The sequence below is a fragment of the Quercus lobata genome, chromosome 6 (genome assembly GCF_001633185.2).
Source record: "Quercus lobata isolate SW786 chromosome 6, ValleyOak3.0 Primary Assembly, whole genome shotgun sequence".
NCBI lineage: Eukaryota > Viridiplantae > Streptophyta > Magnoliopsida > Fagales > Fagaceae > Quercus > Quercus lobata.
The window spans coordinates 2,847,442-2,871,709 of NC_044909.1; the positions used below are offsets into that span (position 1 = coordinate 2,847,442).

General features: G+C 31.8%; 1 pseudogene; it reads left to right on the plus strand.

The window, feature by feature from the left end:
* Positions 1-171: 171 nt before the first annotated feature.
* On the plus strand, positions 172-14,408 carry LOC115994677 (annotated as a pseudogene).
* The last annotated feature ends 9,860 nt before the right edge of the window (positions 14,409-24,268 follow it).

The following is a 24,268-nucleotide window of genomic DNA, read 5'->3' on the forward strand; positions in this document are numbered from 1 at the left end:
AGATCAGTAGGATCCCATCGATCCTACGATCCTATGCGATCCTACACGATCCTACACGATCCTACATACGATCCTACCATTTTTCCGATCCTGCTACGATTTTAAACTTTTTGGTGAGGTGGGATCATAAAATCGTGCGATTTTACGATCCGGATCGCGATTTTGACAACCATGGTTTCAAGTTCAACCTTCACTGTATTGTTTTCACTTCTCTTCCCCTTAGAAATAAAACAAGTAACCAAAATTATCAAAGGAGCTAGGGCGGGCTCGTTGGCAAACCTTACCTTTCAATATGTAGGCTTCGATGAGCCAAGCAAATCAACCATTCTTTCTTGGCTTTCAAACCCCACCAAGGAACCCCCACCTCGTCAAGCTTTTGTTATTGCACGAGCTTATGAAAAATCCTACGAATTTGTCGTAAGTTTATCCCATGGTTCAATCATTTCGCAGCACATTTATAATGGCACTGGCTTCCCTTTACTGAACCTTGAAGAACAGTCTGCTGCAAATGACTTAGCATTTAAATACCCACCATTTATCAAGTCCATCAAAAAGAGAGGGCTAGATATAAAGGATGTGGTTCCTGCAGTTTTCACGGTGGGATGGTATGGAGAGAAAAGCATGAGTGGGAGGGTTGTTAAGGTACTCTAGAAAGGAGGCTCGCCTAATGTTTGGGTTAGACCTATTGAGGGTATTGCTGTACTTGTGGACCTTGATAAGATGGTGATTGTGAAATACTCTGATAGTGAAGTGGTACCAATACCAAAAGCTGAGGGTACTGAACATCGAGGTTCGAAAATGAGGCCACCATTTGCAGCTGAAACAAAGCCTATCACTGTTGTCCAGCCTCATGGTCCCAGCTTCAAGATCAATGGTCACACCATAAGGTAAACAATAAGGCCACACAAATTGTAAAACTTTAATTTTATCAATCGCTGAATTGTCAAGTTTTGATTGAATTATAATAAAATTGATGTCAGTGCTTATCTCATGTGAAAGTTTCATTACATTAATTATAGTTTGTCACCTTAATAAGTTATAACAAATTGTTATGTATATAATGTTGTTAGCCAGATAAAAAATAAAATATGTTAATGGTTGTTTATTAATTAAAATTCAGGATTTCAAAAAATATATTTTAAATGTTGAGTTTCAATTTTTATAAAACAAGATCCTTTTTATTTCAAGTGGAATGAAGAATATCAATTACATAGTTTACGAATTTAATTATGTTCTAGATCTGATAGTGTACGATGTGTCAAGTTATTCAAAATTTTATATAATGTGGAGCTGGATATATCTTTAATTTTGCAAAATTTAGTCTATATCATAAAATGCATCCTCTTAAATGGAAATGATCTAAATACAATTTTTATATGGTACATACAGTTGGGCAGACTGAAATTTACACCTTGCCTTTGATATCTGAGCTGGTCTTGTTATATATCTCTAGTCACAATTTTTTATTCCAATGAAGATAAACATTGCCAAGTCCTATATAAAGGCCATGTTTCTGAGCTATTTGTGCCCTACATGGATCCCACAGAGGAATAGTACTACAGAACATTTTTGGACGCTGGAGAATTTGGGCTTGGCTTGAGTGCTTTATCTCTTCAACACTATACAGATTGCCCAGCCAACGCAATCTTCATGGATGGGTACTATGCCAATCAGGATGGAGAGCCCGTAAAAGTTTCAAATGCATTTTGTGTATTTGAGTGATATGCAGGCGACATAGCTTGGCGTCACACAAAGAGTGCAATTTCAAGGGAAGTGGTATGTGATTTTCAAAAAGCCAAAGTCTAAACCCTTCCTTCCTCCCTCACCCCCACTCTTTTATATGTGACAATGTTGTGAATACTGAAAAGAATGGGTTGTGAATAGTGAAACAATTATCAAATTGGCCTTAAGCACTCAATCATACAACACCCTCATCAGTTTCACAACCAACCCATCATTCTCATCATCACATTAAGTTTCACAACAAAAACCCAAATCTTCAAGCTCGAGGCAGAGTACATTGCTAAGAAATTGACTAATTTAGTCACTTGACCTAAAATATTGTGATTTGAATCTACCAAAACTCCCAATCCATCCTACCTCTTTGATTGCAAACAAGTCATACTTAAATGAATTGCTCTTCCATTGCATAATAAAGAAGGGGAAGAGATTTGGAGGGAGAGAGAAAGAGAGTATTTGTACAATAATAGAGGAGGGTTCTTGGAGTTGGAGTGGATGAGGTGAGACAAAGATAGAGGATTAGTTTAGATAGGGCTGACTCAATATATTTTGGAGTATAAGGCGAAAATTTTAAGAGGAGTCTTTTTATATCAAAATATTAACTAAATAATACTTATTTAACTTCTAATATCATTTTTTTTTTTTAAATCAAATTTTCTTTTTGAGATACAAATTTACTAATTAAGTTTTTATATTCAAACTCTACTAATTCTTTTTTAATTTGATAATTTGGCTAATCCACATAATATTTTTTTGTAATATAGTTGATCTCAAATAGGATATTGTCAATATATATATATATATATATATGAAAAAATAATTTTTACAAACGCAATTGCGACATGCATATATTGTTAGAACAATAAACCTAATTTATTAAAACATTTTTATAGCTTCACTTAACCTTTTATTAGAATCTACAACAATTTCAGTCTTAACAATTAAAGATGGGTTAACTAAAAATCAAATTAATACAAAAAAAGTTTCACTTCAGTTGTATATAAAACATAAAATATAAAGAATAAAGAAAGTTGATTTATCTTAAATATTACTTTTGGTCGATGATAAGTTTAGGGGTAAAGGGACAGAGTGGGTTTGTCAAGAGATACTTTCAGAGCGAAAGAGCAAAAAGGATAATATGGGGTTTCTTCTAGTTTTTTTTTTAAGACCACTTTAAAAAAATTATAAAAAATGTCAAATATATATATATATATATATATGAAACATATTTTATTTATTTAAGTTGCCATATATAAAATTATGATATTATAAGTAGAATTATGGGGCCCTTTCACATTTGGGGACTTAAGGCAATTGTCTCACTTGCCTATATAGTTGAGCTATCACTAGGCTTAGGGAGAAGAAAAAGGTAAAGAGTGGTGCCAATTGCAAATGAAGAAGAAGAAAAAAGAAAAGAAAAGAAAAAAATAGAGTTATTAGCAATTAATGGTGGAGTCAAGATTCGAGCTAACAAAGGCTATTATTATTATTTTAAATATGTGCCAAAGTATACAACAAACAAAAGTATATGCATACGGGTGTGGGAAAGGGGGGGGGGGGGGGGGGGGGCTAGAAATTAAGAAGAGCAGGGTAAAGAAGAGAAATAGGGTTATGAAAAGTGTCAAAGCTAGAATTTCAGTTTTTTTATTTGTAAGGATAGAATTAGCATTGGACCCAATATAGGATTAGGTTTTAGCCCAATAAGCCCAAATAATGAATTTGTAGAGCGTGGGTATAAGAACTAGTTTTATTTGGTAAGAAAGATAATAATAGTTGTTTATTTAAGAGAATCAACACTAATGAAATGAAAAAATTTGTCCTCGGCACAGTCCGAGGAACTATATTATAATATCTAGTTGATGATCAATGTTACAAGAATTCAAAGGATTATTACAAAAATTTCTTGATCCTTTTCTTTTGGGCCACTTCTCCATGCTATATACTATAATTTGGTTATCATCCCTACCATACACGTGTAGGTTAGTTTCTAGGAACTCCTTCTTATCCCATCCAACACCTCTCAGAATCTTCAACTAGCAGCTGTAAGATTGCTTGACCACTGTTCAAGTATCCCCTCCACATTAATGCGGCCAGAGAGTTAGTTGGGATGCATTTAATGTGGACGTAGCAGCTTTTGAAGATATTTGTTGCCTCCCTTTACTCATCCCTTATCTAATGTCTGACTTCTAATCGTGATGCAACCTTGAAGGATGGCCAGGATGATAAGACATTCTTACTGACCTTGGATCTCTGTTTCCGAGATGACTTTTCTCCTCGGACATATTTTGGACTATCATATACAATCCTTATTTCTTCTTCTTATACCATTCACATTATAACCTTATTTGACCATCCTCGGATTAGTTAATATCCTCGGATTGGTCCATAGGCCCAATTCGTACAGTTTTAATAGTACCTTCTAGATAACTGGCCCCCACATTATTATTTAAAAAATGGTTAAATTTCTAATCCTCAATGACACAAAAATAAAAGTGTAGATATGTGTGACAGAATATAGTACGCGCGCACATATACAACACAATAAATGTAAAAATTAGGAAACTAAATTTAACTATTTACAAGCAAATTTTCACAAAAAACAATTGCATTAAAAATTTATTTTTTTCCTAAAGGAGTAGCAATGCTTTTCTCTATGATTGAAAGTACTACTCCTTATCTTTCAGTTTCATTTTACCTTTACTTGCCTTTGTTTTGAATATTAAAGTAAGAAAAGTAAAAGATTTAAAAATATATATATTTTCTCAAAAGTGTTCGAAACATAAAATAGATTATAATCAAATAATTTTTTAGTGAAATATATCAACAACAAAAAAATACATATAAGAGAATCCACTATATCCATAAAATAAAATAAAGAAGAAGAAGAAGAAGAAGAAAAACATTTATGATAACAAGTTTTTTGTTCAGATGTTTTCTAAATGTTGGGGGGGAAGACTTTGAGTTTTATTGAGGGAGAAGGGGGCAACACCCTGCCCTTCGCCCTTTCTCTACTCCCAATGGAGGAGTCATTGAAATTTATGAAAACTTTTTCAAAACTTAGAATTGTGTATATGTGTGTGCGCGTGCACGCGCCTACATGTGTGTGTTCAAAAATTTGATTTGACCTCCCAAAATGATCAAATATTGGCTAACTGTATTAGTATCCCTCAAAAATACAAAAGAAATCTATCCTTCTTAATCTAACTGTTCATTTTGTCATGGTCATTTTATTTATGTAGAGACGGATCATAAATGTTTTTATTTATTAAAAAATAAATATTTATTTTCCATTTTAGGTTTTTTTTTTTTTTTTTTTTTTTTCTATAATATTCTCATAGCACAATAGACTACTTTTGATGATCTCTCACACACACACACATATATAATTTGAAGATTTTATATACATAATATATCAGACTTATAGGTAACTCTAATATTAGAAAAATAATAAATTTTCTCTCTCTTGTACACATATATAATTTTGTATGTATGTGTTTTGAGTTTAACTGTCCAGTTTATCAATCCCAGAGTTTGGCCTTCCAAGCAAAAATTTCTAACTTTATCTTTGGTCACAACTTACGAGAATTTGAAGCCCTCTTTTTGTTATTACAAATTTGCCACATTGTTTGCATTATTTGATTGAAAACAACTAAAAATAGCAATTTTTTCCTACCTTTTTCTATCTACACAAGGATTTTTTTAGTCATAATTTAAAATTAAAAATAGAAAACACCCATCCAAACAATATTTGTAAGTAATTGTAACAGACTATTTTATATTTTCTGTTTTTGAAAAAAAAAAGTTTTAACAAATGCAACCAATTAGGCTCATTAATCATTTATAAATAACATTTTAGTTAGTTGGGATTATCTATTTTCACTAGTTGTATATACATCTGATTTTTGTTGTTTGATTTGATTTGATTTGATTTGATTTTTTTTTTTTTTTTTTTTTTTTTTTTTTTTTTTTTTTTTTTTTTGTGTGTGTGGTGGCTTCACAGATAACAGAGGTTAGACCTGGGGTGAGCCTAGTTGTTAGGAAGGTTTCAACCATTGGCAACTATGACTATATTATGGACTGGGAGTTCAAGAATAGTGGCAGTATTAAATTTGGGGTATGGAAATTAAATAACCAAACCATCTGTTTATAATATTATCCTTATTTTTTTAATAAAAAAATTATCATAATTGTTTCGGTTGGTTTCATTCGAAATTGTGATGATCCAGTTCACAGTTATAATTTTATTTTCGAAATCTAACAATGTATAGAGTACTATGTCATTTAAATAAATTTCAATTTAAAAAAAAATTAAAATTAAAAATAATATACTCCATATGTCACTAGATTTACCTTCCAAAATACTCCAAATTAAAAATACTCCATTACAAATGTAGAGATCATTTTTAGTCAAAGCCATGGGGACGATACCTTATTTACTTGGACAAACAGGTAATTCTAGTTTTTTTTTTTTTTTTTAACAGTAAAGATTCTCTCATGACTTATTCATATATTAAAAAAAACCCTAACAAATAAAGAAAATATAATGGACATGTTATCTTTTTACTAGTTCCTGAACATTAACATACCACTTAACATTAAAATGAGTAATATGATATTATCTTTAAAATGAGTAATATATATATATATATATATAAAGTAATATGCTATTGTCTAGATTGATCTTATGTATTATATAATAATCCGTGTTCACAAAATGTTTATCTATGTATTTCTGCAAGTGTATTAAAACACGTGTATATTGATTATAAATTTGTCACTCTAAAGTTAAATCCTGACTCTGCCACTTGTTGGTCCTTAAACTTTAGAATAAGAGGGATTTAAATTAATCACTAAAGTTTATGGAAATCGTCTTTTGTTCATAATAAATTTAAAGTAATCGTTAGGATGCTAAAAAACTTTAAGTGATTGATTTTAATCCCTAACAAACTTTAAATGATTACTTTTAGTATTTATAGAGTAATGACATGATGGATTTTAGATCAAAATGACCATGTCATCTAAGTATTTTAACACACATACACAGAGAGAGGAGAAGGTTTCAAGAAAACTGATAGTGGTGTATATCTAAAAAGATCTAACTCTTGGATACATAATATAGGCTTTAAACCTCTTTTAACTCACACTTATTTTCTAATGTGGGATTAACCCACTATTTTTTTCTTTTGGGAATACTAAGTATTTTAACACATACAAAGTATTTTATTAGGTACTGTATCCTTATTTAATTTAGCTAAAACCACAAATTCACTTCGAGTCCAAGAAATTATGCTGTTGGAAGATATTTAAAAGAAAATTAAAAGAAGGAAAATAGAAAGTCTGAGATAGTGAGGATCTGAATGGGGTTGAGTTGGCATCACATGTAAAAAAGCCATGCCTAAGTTTAAATTAATATTCAAAATCAATAAATACTTATTTAGGGAAAAAATCATAAATAAATACTTAAAATTTGGGGGTGGTGAAACTTCAATAAGCTAATTAGTTATTTAATAAAATACATATTTAATAAAATACATTTTTTTATACAATAAAATACATATTGACTTGGGTTAATTGGGAGGTATTATTGGAGTAATTAATGATACAATAAAATACCATGGTGACTTGATGTTTCCTCCTTTCACATTTATGTTAGATCTCACTTGGTGTGATCCATTATGAATGTGAGAAGAAAGAATACTACATCATTGTGTTCCGAAAGCACTCAATAATTTTCATATTATTGTCAGCTAGCCCTAATAACTAACATAGAAGTTTTTTGCATGCATTTTTTCCTGTAATAAAGCAGGTAGCAATGAAGAAAATCAAACTGGTTGGTTTGGCTCATTTTTGCAGGAATAGGGATATTGAAGACTGGGACATAGTGTTATGGCACACAATAGGCTTCCACCATAGCCCTTCCCAAGATGAATTTCCAGTGATGCCGACTATGAATGGCGGGTTTGAGCTCCGTCCTTCAAACTTCTTTGAAAGCAACCCAATTTTGAATACAAGGCGTCCTAAGCCTGTGGACTTACCCACATGCAATGTCACCACTCCTTAGAGAAGGAAAAAAAATAATTGGAATAACTATTATCTTTGGTAGAAGTTCTAGTTAATTGTTATTTGTGTTATTAGATATTCTAAATAATTGTCAACTTTTGTGTTGTTTTTAGAATAAGAATTTGAAAAACTATTAGAACTTTTAAAATGGTGGAATTTCTATTTGTGGGAATTTCAATCTTATCAATTAAGCTTTTATTAATTTTCTAGGTATATCTGAGAGTTAAGAATTTGAAGTATTAAATTAGTTACAACAAATATGGTAACAGGGATGATTATGCATTGGTGACATTGAAAACATGGTATCTTGGTATTGGCAGTGGTCATAATAATAATGTAATTAGAGATAATAGTTGGTTGTTGGTGGTGGAGGCAGTGAGAATGATAATAGTATTGTTAGTATTATGCTATTATGTTTGGTGGTGCTGGTGGAGGTTGATGGTAGCAATGGGTCACAAGCGGTAGTGGTGGTGGTGGTGATAGCCACTTGTGTTAATTGAGTTGACTCTCTCTGTCTCTCTCCTTTTGAGACTATTTAATTTTGGTGTTCAAGTGAGACTATTTAATTGGTCAAAAAAAAAAAAAAGAAGTCTAAATAGAGTTATCAATCTTATTCTTTAGTTCTTCTTAAAAAAAAAATCTTATTAATTTTGTCAATCTCAAGTCTTTTGTTTTGGTAAAAATGAAACAATGCGTTTCATTTAACAATCCATAACATTTTTGTGTCTCTCTATCCCTCTCCAGGGCTTCATCTGGTTAGTTATTACTATTAGTTCTTATTTATTTATTTATTTTTGCTTTTGTTTTAATACAAAAACGGTGGGTATGCTAAAAGACATGAAGGAGAGAGAAATATGTGGTGTAATTGTGTAAGTTCAGGCAATTAATGAGAGATTAATAAGATACTCACTCTGTCCCACTTTTTTTGTCCTTTATTCCATTTTGAGATGTCCCAAAATATTGTCTTGTTTCTAAAAAAAAAGTCATTAATTTACTAATGTTCCTATTATACCCCTATTAATTTACTAATTCAATTTTTTGATAAATTTTTTTAAGGGTAGTTTTGAAAACTTATACATTTTTAAAAGGTAGACAAGACAATAAATAATATTCTCTTAAAAAGTTTAACTTTTCAAACAGGACAAAAAAAGTGGGACGGATGAAGTAATAGTAAAAATTAATTAATGTGAACTTTTGGATAACTGGGGAAAAAAAACATAATAAAAAGAGGTAAAAAAAAAAGGCTAAATGTAAAATTAAAGTGCCATATGGCAGGACCTCATACTTTCCTGCATGAGGTCTCTGCTTTTATTTTGATGATTGATGATTGATGTTAGCCGTTGTGGAGCTATGATTTTTCTTTGGTCTGTGGGTGTAGATTCTAACTAGAAAGAATATAATAAATAAAATAAATAAATAACAAACAAACAAACAAAATTGCACTTTTGACCTATATAGTTTATAATTATTTTCATTTTCATCCCCTAAGTTTAAGAATTAAATTTTTTTTTTTTTTTTTTTAATTTTGGTTGATCAAGTTTGATTTTGTTTTAAAAATGATAGTTTCATCCATCTCTATAATTAATTTGGTCGTTCAGAAAGAGAGAGAGAGAGAAAAAAAAAATGATTGCTCTCTCATCCTTCAACTTCAAAGGGAATTGATGGAAAGGCTCGATTAGTATTCTGTAAATTGGGCTTTAGAAGGGATTTTCTAGGTTTGTATAAGGGGATTCTTGGTATTGCACTGCTAGTATGGTGTAAATTGATTTAATCGAAGTTTTTGATTGGTGATGGATTGAGGATTTTTGTGGATATGGGTTATCAATTGGGAGAAATTTTTTGTACAAATCTGGGTAATCAATTGAGATTGGTATCCATTTGGGTGCCAAGAAAAATGCTCAACAAAATGTTATGGATCATTTTATCTTATTTTATATTTTTAATTTTGTTAATTAAAAAAAATTATTTAGAGAATTGCTTTAATTTTTAAAAGATTTTTTAGATCATATAAGTAATAATATGCCATAACTAATAGACATGACATTATTTAATTGGATTAACTAATACATGTGGCAAGCACAAGTGTCACTTGACTTATCAATCAAAACAAACCCTAACTTGGGGGAATAGATTAAAATTTTTAAATGTTAAGGAACAAAATCAAAATGACCCCAGAATCTTTCTTGTCAGCGAAGAATTATTACAAATTAGTAAAAAACAGAGATCGTTAAAACCACATTTTGCAAGGCCATGGTGTCTCTCCTTACCCATGTAAACAATATGCAAGACGAAATTTTTTTTCCTAACCTCTCTGTACATTAGAGATAATGCTTGAGATGCTCCAATGGCAGTCCTCCACACTATTAATGGCATCAAAGCATAGTTTTGAGTCACCTTCTACCACCACAGGATGGTAAATGATGATCTTTCTCATTATAACGAATTTGAATTTATTCCATATGACTTGTATTCTAGGTTGAGCTTAATGTGAGGCAGCTTTGTAGACTAGTTTATGTAGTATGAATGAAAATGAGACGAGACCATGAAATAAGCAGCTGAGGGTGAGTGGGAATTTTAGTACCATTTTCAACCATAGCAAGCTTAATGGACAAACTATCTAAATTATGTAGTGTTAAGTGCTGTGTGTTATTTTAGTTCTTGTGTGGTTTGGCTTTGAATTAATTATCATGAACTTATTCTGATTCCTGAATATCCCTCACCATGACCAGGCTAGTGACAAAATTACCTAATATCTGCCTTTTAGTCAAGGTTAAAACTCAATCTATAAAGCATTAAGAAGGTGATGAATTACGACTATGGAGCATGGAGAATTAGATGGGTGAAAATTTGGGTTAGAGAAAGGGGTGGCAATCTGAACTCTCATTTACTCTGCATAAAATCATTCAGTTTGAAAATTTTCAATGCCGTTTAAATGGGGAATGTTTAACAATTACATTGATGCTTTAAATATGTAAGACATTAAATTAATGATTAATAACAAAATTTAAATAAGATTTTGGTAATTTCTTGGTCAATTTTTATTTTTATTTTTAAAAAGGATGTTAAGGTCTATATGTTACAGCTTTCAAATTTGTGTTTTTGGGATGATGACAATAATAGTAGCAGTAGTAGTAGGAATCCAAATATTTTATCTTAGGGTAAAAGCACAATGTCAGGCTTCCCAACCATTTTCTGCTCCATAGACCACCCCCCTCCTAAATCACCTTCCATCTACTTTTAAGCTTAAAGTCCTGTTTATAAAGAACAAAAACAAAGAAAGTGATCAAGCCTAAGTGAATTGAATTGATTCGAAGTGAATCATCTTGAAGTAAATCATATCGAAGCAAACTAATTTAGAGCAAGTCATCCCAAAGTAAATTAAATTGCTGGTAATATAATAGATTCAAGCCTAATTGATTACTCTAATACTAAATAGATTTGAAGTACAGCAGGAATCCACATCAAACTCGATTAAATATGATCATGAGTACAAAGGAAATGAACTTAAAAGTATACAGTTTTCTACAAACCTAAAGGACTACTTGATTTGCCAAAAAATTACTTGATCTCCTAAGAATCTAAATACAAATGATCTCAACAGTTTTTTGGTGTGTTCTTATCTGTGAATGGTGTCATTTTCTTGTAGAATCGGCCCCTATTTATGCTTAAGAACTTGACGGTTATGCCCAATTCCCTTTATCACGTGTCACTTCTTGGTTGTCTATACACTACCAATTCTCATTGTTAACAAAGCTCGGCAAATTCTCTCAATTGCTCTGGGGCAACAATTACCTTTCTACTCATGGTTGCTTAGCATGTATTTTTGTGTCTGATTGCTTAACAACTCCAAGTAAATAGTCACTACTTGTTCGAGATAACTTACCTTGTAATTGCTTGTGAATTCCATTTGATTAATGTCATTTGTCATTCATTTGACCTTAATCCCTAATTAAATTATTTTCAACCTGGCAATCATGTGAAACTCATTTTCCACTTGGCGTTGCACAATTCTGCCACATGTCCTTTTAATAATTTAATTATTTCGCCAAACACATATTTTATATTCCATTGAAACCACTCATTTTGACAATGAATAGGATTCTAAATTCCTTTCCATCCTATAACCAATTTTGAGAGATTAATTAATCTCTCTTCACGAAATATGTTTTTATTTTTTATTTTTATTTTTTCACACCCATAGTGTTCACTAATGAGGGGGCACATGTGGACACCTCCCAGTTTTTAGCAAATTAATGTCCAAGAGCAAAATGATCATTTTACATGCTTTGGAAATTCTGTCAACTAGATACAGACCTACATGATGCATGAAAAAATTTGATGATTTGATTTTTTCTTTTTTTGTTAAGTGAAAAATAAAAATAGTAGATGAAACTTGTAAATGTTAGTCTCAAATTCTTCTTAAAATGATGTGATTATTTTCTAACAAAGGATAGTCAATACAATATATTAGATTTTCTTAATTAAGTTATCTATATTTGTTATTTGAAAGTGTTTTAAATTTTGTAAGTTTTTTTTTTTTTTCCTAGGAAACATAATGTATTTTACATTTAATTATTATATCAGGTGAAATATCTTGTTAATAATGTAATGTGCAGTTGGAATTTTTTTTTTCCTAGTATTCCCTACAAACGATTCATTCTCTATACATCTTAAATGGTTTAAAGAATAAGTAAATATAATTAAATCAATTACTTATATTAGAAAAAAATCAAGACTATAATAACATAAGAAAAATGTAATTATTTCAAAAACCTATCAACATTACGCTAAGAAGGTGACATACGAGTTAATGAAGTAGTGCATCTTTTTACACAAACCTCTTCTCTTGAAGCGGGTACTGAAGTGGATTGAATTGGACCGAAATAGACTATGGACCAAAGTAAATTGAAGTTGATTGAATGAACCAAAAAGAACCGGACTGGTCCGAATTGACCGAAATAGATCAAATGGACCAAAATGCTCCTCTAATATAGCTTAATAAGAACGTAGCAATAATAAATGTTTCGCTTTATAGCTTTTATTTTTATATACATATGGATGATTTTGAGGTTAAAATCCACATCACATTCATGGAACTTGAGAGCTTAGGTGCTGTTTGGATTGAGCTGAAAGCTGCGTCTGCGTCTGCGTTCGTTCTTCTTCTTTTTTCGTTTTTTTTTTTTTTTCACTTCACGCGTTTTGCTTTAGGCCAGGGGACAATTATCATTATAGCAGTACTGTTCATGAAACCCACAGCCACTTTATTCAGGAAAAAAATATTAAAAATAGGTTCCATGATACTATTCACACATTTTAAAATAATTTTATAACCGTGTTTTCAGTCTTCAATTTCAGCAAAAATAAGTTCAATCCAAACAGATCTTAACATACCTTTCATTGAGTTAAAATCAAGGGGTTTAGATCGAGATGGCATAAAAGAAAATTTTTCTCCAGTCAAAAAATGATCACTTTAGCTTCACTTTGTAGAAAATTCTAACATAGAACTTTGTCAGAAGTCGGAAACCTTCCCCAAACCCAGAAAATTGACTTCACCATCCAAAACACCAGTCTTGACAAGATTGCCCACCTAAAGTCACCCCCATTCACTCAATTGATAACATCTATTGGAGCGTGGAAATTTTTGTGTTTTAAATTGTAAATCAGACATGAGTCCTCCTGTTACACTTCACATAACGTTTCAAGTTATTAAAGTTGCATAGGAGATCCTATGAATGTTGTGCTGCTGGCTTTAAATTGTTTTGTGTACTACTTCTACCTATTTCATATTCTTAATTTTAATTATTTTCGTTTCTTCTTTTTTTAATAACATGTAATATAATTAAAGATGAATTTCTAACTTTAATAATAGCTAATAACACATAATAAAACAATTTCTTATAAAATGTTCCAAAATGCACTAACACAGTAGAGGAATGCATAAAACAGAATGAAACCCAACGATTTGAGTCCTTACAGTAGGGAAAAGCATAAATTTACACACACACAACACTAGGCACTTGGCACATAGCTAATTTCATAAATTTACTCACTAACACTACACGACATGTTGCTTGTTATTCCTACTTCTTTTGTAGCTTCTTGATCTGCTCTGTTTACTTCTTCTTGTAATGCTGAGTCTTCTTCTTCTGATCAACATGAATCACAACAACTTTGTTACTTTGATGATGAGAGTGTTTCTCGACAGTCTTGCAGTGTCCTATGGCCTTGATCCCGCGGTTGCCCGTAGTATTAGAGTGGTGGTGGTGGTGGTGGTGACTGCCGTTGTTGTTGATTCTGTTGGTGCTGCTGATTCTGGTGCTACTGCTGTTGACGATGTTGGTGCTGCTGATTTTGACGCTGCTGCTGTTGATTATGTTGGTGCTGCTGTTTCTGTTGGTGCTTCTGTTGCTGCTGCTGTTTCTGTTGATGCTCTTGGTGCTGCTGTTGATGATGGTGGTGTTGGTGATGTTGGTGCTGCTGATTCTGTTGACGTGGCTGCTTGTCCTGATGGATCCTCCACCAGGGTTCACGGCTTTGGTGGTCTTCTTGATGGTTCCAGGGCGTCCATTTCCTTCGATGAATGTAACCATGATGGCCTAGGAATTTGAAAGTTATGAAAAATGAAAGACTGAAAAGGAGGAGGGGAAGGCTTGATTGAAATTGGATAGTCTTTGAGTTGGTAAGAGGTGGGGTATTTGGTTAAGAGGGTGAGAGGGAATAGAAATGGTGGGTCCGGTGTTTTTTTCTCCGAACTTGCTAAAAAGTTTACTTCTTAAAAAAGGAGAGAAAATTAGGGAGAGAGAAAATTAGAGCTGAGTTGACGAAAATGTTCATGTGTATTGTGCACATGGGTTTCATCCATGGGCTTCTTTTTTTTTTCTTCGACCACTTGTACATTCACAATTTTTTACTTTTTTGTTTGTATATACACAATTTTTTTTGCTTAAAAAAAATGTGTTACTTTATTGTTTTATGTAATGGGAACATAATTGTAATTTTATAATAACTTTAATTTTTCATCATCTCATTTTTCTTCTCAATTAAACAAATAAGTTTTTTATCTTTCAATTTTTTCATCCTCCCAATTAAATACAAATGGGAGAAAACTAAATTTCTTCTATCTTTCTCCTACTTTTCTATTTCCTCTCCATTTTTTATCATCCAACTAAACAGACTCTTAAGGGTCGTGGTTTAAAAATAATGAATTTGTGTATATAAATTAATAAATTATTTAACATGCATATTTTATTTTTTGAAAAATGTGCATTATAACTCATAATTGAGCATTCATTAATTTTAACTTGTGGTCGTAGGATACTCATTAATAGGATTCTTTAAAAACATATTCTTCTTTTTTTAATATTAAAAGGGTTCAGTAAAGAAGTGCTCTAAGAACATTTGTTAATAAACAATGTTAAGAAAGTTTTAATACTATTTTCAAGAAAAATATAAAAGGTTGTCAAAAAATCAATTACTTCTTTTTTTTAAAAAAAAAATTCATAAAGAATTTTTAAAAATGTTTCTTAAACTAATGCTCTCAAAACATTTATTAATATTTTTTTTGAAATAGTTACTGTAACATTCAAAACAATTTTTTAAGCAATTTTACCATGTGAATAATATCTCAAATGAATTTTATGTTTTTTTCAATAAGATTGTTAATTATTTTTGTAGAAGTCTTTTTAATATTAAAAGCATGTGATGGCATTAAAGTGATTTATGGTGATAGGGTGGGTATGGAAGAAAAGAAATTTAAGGGTGAAATGGGAAATTTGTTCTCAAGATATCCTTTGACGAGTGGTCCATAATCTCCCATTCATCAGTCATCACCATACGGGTCCACCCCCTTTCTTTCCTTCGGCGCTAAGTAATGAATAGTAACAAGAAAATAATAAAAAGTTTCTCAAAAAAAAAAGAAAAAAAGAAAAAGAAAACAATAAGAAAAGACTATGGGCGAAGGATAGAGATGAATCTGGCTCAAAACAAACAGTCCAGTACTAGCTTTTGTCGGTGGTAGAGAAAACAAAAAAGTAGTGGCATGATGTGAGGTTGATTTTCAGGTCAAAAAGTTCAAATAATTTGGTAGTGCGCATTTTCTATATATATGTATGCTTCTTTGTCCTTGATAAAGATATGGAGGCTACTTTTGATAGAGCCTGTTTTTATTGGTACAATTTATTTATATAAATTATACCAATAAAAATGTCTCTGTAAATATAGCCACAACAAAATAAAGTAATCAATTTGGACTCGTTCCATCCGAAACAATTAATTATTTTGTATTGGTCATTAAATCAATACAAATAATTAATCCCATGTTCCACCTCTTATGTTTTTTGGGATGATGACAATAATAATAGTAGTAGTAGTAGGTATCCAAATATTTTATCTTAGGGTAAAAGCACAATATCAGGCTACCCCCCTCTCCTTTCCATCTACTTTTAAGCTTAAGGTCCTGTTTATAAATAACAAAAACGAACTAAGTGATCAAGCCTAAGTGAATTGAATTGATTCCAAGATCATATCCAAGCAATCAAATTTAGAGCAAGTAATCCCAAAGTAAAGTAAATTGCTAGACATATAACAGAAGCCTAATTAATTACTCTTAACACTAAATTGAACTAAAAGAAGTACCAGAAAATACAATAGCAAACTCATTAAAATCTGAATACATTAAACTTCCAAACCAAAAGCAAATACAATTAGACCTCAAGTGAGTTGAGCATATTAAACCACAGCTTGACTACTCAAACTTGATCCAAACCATGAATGGAAAGTGTAATTTCCCCAAGCTAAAAAATCAAATTCCAATTAACTCCTTCCGTCCCCATCTGTTTAGAGACCATGACAGAAATTGCTGACTTTTTTGGCTATTCAAATCAACAGAGTAAAAAAAAAACCTTCTTTCCTGTTAAAGATATATTAGCCCATTAGCATAGGCCCAAGCCTAATTCTACTTTACGTGCAAGCCAAGTCTCCTACTTGTACTAGAAGTCTATTAGTCTGGGTTTAGTATACTATATATACACATGTACAGATCCTGTGTTACAATGAATCATAACATGTGTATATATAGGCGACTAAACCCTAGACTACTAGTACAAGTAGGACTGGGCTTGAGCCTATTATATTGGGCTAATATATGTTTAATATATATACACATTGTTTAATATATATCTCTAACACCCTCCCTCAAACTCAAGGCGGAAGCTCGATGAAGGCTTAAGGTTGGATAAGCATTAGAAGATCACTTGGAGATGCCTTGAAGAATGCCTTTGAAGAAACCACAAAGAAGAATATGCCAATTGGCCAATTTCGGAGTCTCAAATGCAGAAACGAAGCCTAAAATCGGAATCTACGCGAAAAACTGAGCAAGATAGGCCTTTTTGGAAATTTTGACTTTTGATCAAAGGTCAACGCAAAAAAGTCAAAGTCAAAGTCAACGGGTCCAGAGTCAAAGTCAACGAATACTGGTCCGGGTCGGTTCCGGGTTTTCGGGTCGAGCAGTAGATCAGCTGACGTCATCCTATGACGTGTCGCTGACGTGGACTAGGGCTGACGTGGACGCTTGCGTGGCTGCTGACGTGGAGTAATGACGTCATCATATGACGTCAGATGACATCAGCAGCAATATCGGCGCGTGGCAGGAGCGTGCAATGTTCACCGGCGCGTGAAGGAGCAACTAGAAACCCAAGTGGTGCGTGGTGGTGCATGCAGCGTCTTATGACCACTATATTCTCAGGCCAAGTAGATCGGTGGACGACAAGGCCTTCTTGGTGGCGTGTGTGACTGAGATCTAGCCTGGGAGTCGACAATCTGCGGCGGCGCTTATGAGAGTTCCAGGAGCCATTGTCCGCGCGTGGTGGCGCGTGCGGCTGCCGTTGGAGGTCAGGCTCTTGGGTTTTGGTCGCGATATGCCGTGGAGCACGTCTGTGGTGTTGGCTTTGTCAGGCGAGGCTTGGATTTGCGCAGATCTGATAGGGAGAGGCATGGATTGCTTGGGCTTGAGGATCTGGACACAGCAGGGAGCCATGGCGGCTGCGAGATGCTGTGGAGTCTAGATCCAGTAGACAAGCATGTGTGACTTCTATTGATGGTATCAGAGCTAAACTTTGTTCTTGGCATCAAACAAAATATCTCTAGTAAACAAAGAAGATTCTCACGTGCACGGCCTACATCCACGGAGGAATTCCTTAAGGGCTACATCTTGATTATATAAGAGTGTAGCCCTTAAGGGATTCCTCCGTGAATGTAGGCCGTAAGGCTAAACCACGTAACCCTCGTGTTCTCAGTGTTCCTCTTCTATGCTTTCTCTTCCGCATCCACTCTAGTATACACAACATGGTATAATACATCACGTTGCTAATATTACTAATTAATATTTAACATGGTATCAGAGCCACCTTCTTGTGGCCATGGTTTTCTGTCCTTACAGTATATTTAAGAGCAATCTTTGTCTTCCTCGGTGTTTTTTTTTCGCTGCGTTCATCTTCTTTGGCTTCCTACTGCTACTGTCAAAACTCTCCGGTATAGTCAAGCCATTGTTAGAAGTCGCATCAACACTGCAAGACCATTGCCTTCCTCAAAGTACCGTCACAGAGCCAAACTTCATTCAAGGGATCTTCTCAACCTTATCAAATCTCAAAATTTCATCAAGTTTTCATCTTGAGTTTGAGAGGGGGTGTTAGAGATATATTAACCCATTAGCATAGGCCCAAGCCTAATCTTACTTGTACTAGTAGTCTAGGGTTTAGTCGCCTATATATACATATGTTATGATTTATTGTAACACGGGATCTGTACATGTGTATATATAGTAGACTAAACCCTAGACTAATAGACTTCTAGTACAAGTAGGAGACTTGGCTTGCACGCAAAGTAGAATTAGGGTTGGGCCTATACTAATGGGCTAATATATCTCTAACATTTCTGACCTTAGGGTCTAATTTATTGATGATTTAATCCTCTTTCTCAAAAAAAAAAAAAAAAAAAAATAGATTTGAATAGAAGGACTTGATTATAACCTTTTGACTTTCGTAAGGACTTGATTGAACTAAATAAAAACAATACTGACGAATGATATTTATTATGATTAAAAGAAAAAATTTGGAGGAAGCATTGATGACGACTGATTTTTGGGAAGATCTGTTGAGCGTTCAGTTTTAACGCAATGTGACTCTGTAGAATGTACAGATTTAGGTTTAATCAACTCCTTATGGGGCTCAGCTTTCACATTGTTAACCCAGGTTAGCCCAGCTGTATTAGCATTGATAGTATTTATTGCCTGTCTCAGCATAGGCATCCAATTAGTAAATACTCATTAAGAACCAAAGAAATATGGGGGGCCAGAAAGATATGCCATATAAAATATAATCAATACAACAATTGAAAACTTGGCTCAAAATGAGAAATCCCAAAACAGAAAGCAAAAACTAGAGAACCAACCATACTAAACTGAGTCCAAATCTTCTATCCAACTCTTTCTGCTTTACTATATACTCCACAAATAAAAGCATGCCACATGTCCATCTATTTTATTAAGTGCTAAATTTATGCCTTCTATTATTTTAGTTACCTAAATATGATGGGTTATTTATTTATTTATTTATTTTAGGTAATTGAAATAATAGAAGACATAAATTTAGTACTTAATAAAATTGATGGACATGTAACATGTTTTTATTTGTGGAGTATATAGTGGAATAGGAAGAATGAGACAGAAGATTTGAACTCAAACTGAACTAATTGAATTACAATTGGCTAGCTCAATGTTGGTATTCTTACCCTATATCTTGGTGCTGATGTCAAATACTACAAAAATCCAAAATACCCTTTTAGTTTTTGAGCATTTGCCACTAAATCAATAAAAACATGATAATAGAAACCAGCAAATAAACAGAAAAATTAGGAAGATAAACATAACAAAAAATCCAAAGGCTCACGTCAATAACAAAACTGATATCCAAGAATTCTTTTTCTGTTCTAATTTTTTTATCAAAATGCCCAGATTTCCCCCAATTATGAGAGACTTGGATACAATTAATTGCAGTAGGTGATATACTCAGAGTAAATTTCATAAGAGAGTGATAAAGAGTGGCTCAGTGGGGGCTTGTCAGCGTTGGATCGAGTCTTTGGTAAAAATCTAAATTAATTATTAAAAATAAATAAATAAATAATTTGAAATCCTAACTGAAAAACATACATTAACCATAAGGGAGACCTTAGCCACTTTCGAATATCTTTACAAGTACATCATAAAGCATTGCACCCTCCACCATTCATAAAGACAGTGTTATATGGTTTCCTCTTATTCACTTTAACTAGGGAAGAATAGGAAACCAACATCAGACGGTCCCTTCTCTTACATGGAAATTTCTGAATACAGGCCAAATAAGCATAGAGTAACTCTCACAAACATCGTCATTGCACTTTCCACACCAAAAAGGTGGGAAAAAACCTTAGAGCCGAACACTCCGCAAATTATGGAAGATCATAATTCATAATGAAGCTACATCTAAGCATATCAGCCTGTGTATATACATGTTATTTGTTTGTAATCTAATGTTTTTATGAGTGATCATATAAACAAGAGCCTGTGATATATTTACAAGTCGATAGTAAAAAATCACCTCATGATGTTTACGAGAAACTTGGTGGGCATCCCAATGAGATTCGGATTTCAAAAATGATGTCACAAACTCAAAAAAAAAAAAAAAAAAAAAAAAACAACAACAACAACAACAACAACAATGTTGGCTCCAATTTGAGAGAATGACCCGAATGTCATAATGAGAATTCCAATGTTGGTTTCAGAAAAAAAGAAGAATAATATAAAAATTATTCGAATACTCAAATATCTGATTGGTGCTAACCTTCCGAGAGGAGAATCTATGCGCTTCTCTTTCTTTTTTGCGTTCAATTTCGCCCGAAACACTGCCTTTTTCCTCGCTTGCGCGTTCATTCCAATTAGCGGGTTCTATAACCAATTAATCTTTAGAACTTTAAGGTGTAAATTTCAAACATTTCCAAACTAATTTTAGGGGGTAAAATTCAAATTTTGAAATGTTAAAGTGTAAAATCTAAACACTCTCAAACTTGAGAGGGTAAAATTTTAAAATTTGAAATTTCAATGTATAAAATTCAAATACTCTCAAACTTTACAAATGTAATTAGTAATTTATCTTTTTATTTTTTTTAATATATATATGTTATGTACATGACTCTAGTGCAATATGCGGGATTGGAGGTTTGTTTGCCTTTTAGAAATAGGTGAGAAACTCAGGACCCGTTTGATAGAGGAGTTTGAGTAATGTTGTTTATAGTTTTTTGAAATACGTGTGGGTGAAAAAGTGTGTGGAAATATGTGTAATATTGTTTAAAAACTGAAAATATGTTGTTTAACTAATCTACCAAACAGGGCATGTCTAAGACTCTAGTGGGAGTTTTTGAGAAACAAATACACACAAAGGAAAGAGAAACGAGTTCTAGTATAAAGGTACACCACAAACTCCACTTAAAAACTCTAATAGGAAGTTATAGGAAATTTATCTAATAGTTTTTTTGTTTTTTAATTTTATCGAATTACGATTTTAACCTTATTTTTTAGGAATAAAGATTATCTAATTAGATTAGGAATATTTTTGGATAATTTAGATAGTGATAATTAACTTTCTAATCCTCTTTATATATATATATCACAACTTCTCATTTTGCCAATGAAGTGGGTTCTAAATTCCTTTCCATCCAATGAGCTATTTTGAGTGATTAATATTTAATCTATCTTCATGACATAAGTTGTCTTTTTTTTTTTCACCATTATTGTTCACTTTCTTTTATAAGTTCCAATGAGTTTTTTTCAGAGAAAAAAAAAATGTTCCAGTCAGTGGCGGCTCCAGGAATTTTGTTTAGAGGGGTTACTACAAAATTTTAATAAAAAGAAAACTTGAATATATTGAATTATCGAAATAATAATAATAATAATACATGAAGTTTTAAAATTTTATTTTACAAGTTTTCAAATTTTGAATGACATAAGTTGTCTTTTTTTTTTTTCCTCTTTTTTTTTCACCATTATTGTTCACTTTCTTTTATAAGTTCCAATGAGTTTTTTTCAGAGAAAAAAAAAATGTTCCAGTTAGTGGCGGCTCCAGGAATTTTGTTTAGGGGGTCACTACAAAATTTTAATAAAAAGAAAACTTGAATATATTGAATTATCAAAATAATAATAATAATAATACATGAAGTTTTAAAATTTTATTTTACAAGTTTTCAAATTTTGAATGTTACATGATAGTTCATTATGAATATCTATTGCTAATGTGGGTAGCTATGAGTCTATGATCATTTTATTTTGTTAAGTTTATCTAATATTTTTATCTTTATACAGTTGTTATTATCTATTTGACTTTGTTTTCATAAAAATATTTTAGACTAAATGACTAATTTCAACTCATTGGCTTCATATTAATTATTAATGCACACAATCACACTTATTCATACATAAATTATACAGCCTAATTTAAGTGTATATGTGTGCAAAACTCCCTCTTGGAGACTTAAACCTCGGCCCTTTCTCCCTACACCTTACAAGTATTTATACTTGTGGAGTGACCATTGCACTAAGAGTGTGTGGTGGTAATGCTTGAACAATCATTAACTTTGCAATTGTTTTCTTGAATTTTACTACTTTATTACAAAAAATTATTATAATATGATAACAATACACACACATCTAAAAAAAAAAACCCTCTCTATTTCTTAATTATTAAATTATATAAAGTTATATTATATTTATATTGTACAAGCAAACATTCACACACATCATAATTTACACAAATACGTTATATTATAACGAAAAGTAATGTACGCAATTAATATTAAACACACTCACACACATATAATATATATTTATAATTAAAAAAAAAATTACACTTACAATTTACAAATACTTACTCTTTATTCGGTTTCTCAAAAAAAAACCTTACTCTTTATTCTTAAAATCGAAAATACTTGTAATAAAGATGTGCAAAATTAAGTCAGAGTGTGCAAAAAAAATAAATAAATAAAATAAAATAAAGTATCAAGTTAACAATATATATATATATATATATATATATCTTTTTATTTTGAAGTCAGGGGGTTCATTTGAACCCTTGAATTTGCTTAAGTGCCGCCCCTGGTTCCAATGAGTTCCACTAATGTGGGGGAACACTAGGACACCTCCCATTTTTTAGCAAATTAATGTCCGAGAGCAAATTGATCAGTTTACGTGTTTTGGAAATTCTGTCAATGATTTCGAGATTAAAATCCACATCACATTAGCTCATCTTGAACTTGAGAGCTTAATGTTCTTTTTATTTAGTTAAAATAAAGGTTTAGATCGAGATGTATAAAGGAAAAAATTTCACTATTCAAAGAATGATCACTTAGCTTCAGAAAATTCTGACATAGAACTTACTCATAAACCTTCACCAAACCCAAAAAATTGAGAGCCAGAAACACACTCACTTCATCATCTAATTTGACAGAGCCACTCACCTAAAGCCATCCCTATTCACTCAACTGATAACACCTATTGGAGCGTGGATATTTTTTGTGTTATGTTCACAAGTCAAAAGAAAGTTTGTAAATTAGACATGTATTCTACTGTTACGCTTCACATAACGTTTTAATTTTAGTTGTAGTCTAAAATTACAACCTTACTTAATATCTTCTTATTGGAGGTGAATTTTGAGAATTCTACCATTGGATTACATCTTCTTCTTATATCCTTCATGCTTGCAAAATTTTTAGAAAATTAAAGATCAATAATTATGTTATCAATAAATTGTTTAAATTGCTAATTTTTATAGTTTAAAATTATATATAAAATATAAGCTTATATATTATACCGTACATAATATCCAACTGATACAAAATTTAATATGTGTATTAAGAGTATAAGAATATGCAATTTATCGGTTAGATTTTTAAAATACGTAGTAATATTTATTTTATTAAGTAAAATTGTTGCCTTAAGTTACAACAAATTTTGTAATTAAACTTTGTTCTTAAAAGTTTCATAAAGATCTCTATGAAGGTTGTGCTGCTGGCTGTAAATTGTTTTGTGTACTACTTTTATCTATTAATTTCATAATCTTAGTTTTAATAATTTTCATTTCTTCCTCCTTTTTTTCATTTCTTCTTTTTCTAATGACATGAAATATAATTAAAGAAGAATTTTTAACTATAATAACGCATAATAAATATTATAAAACGTCTATAAGATAATTTCTTATAAAATATTCCAGAATGCACCACGCATACATCGGTTATTCACAACAAACTGAGAAAGCGGAGGATCACAACCGCTAGCTCATTTATTAGCAAACCCAAGGCATTAGGGGAATACATAAAACAGAATGAAACACAACGTTTTCAGTCCTTATTGTAGGGAAAAACATAAATCCACACACACGCATATAAGGGA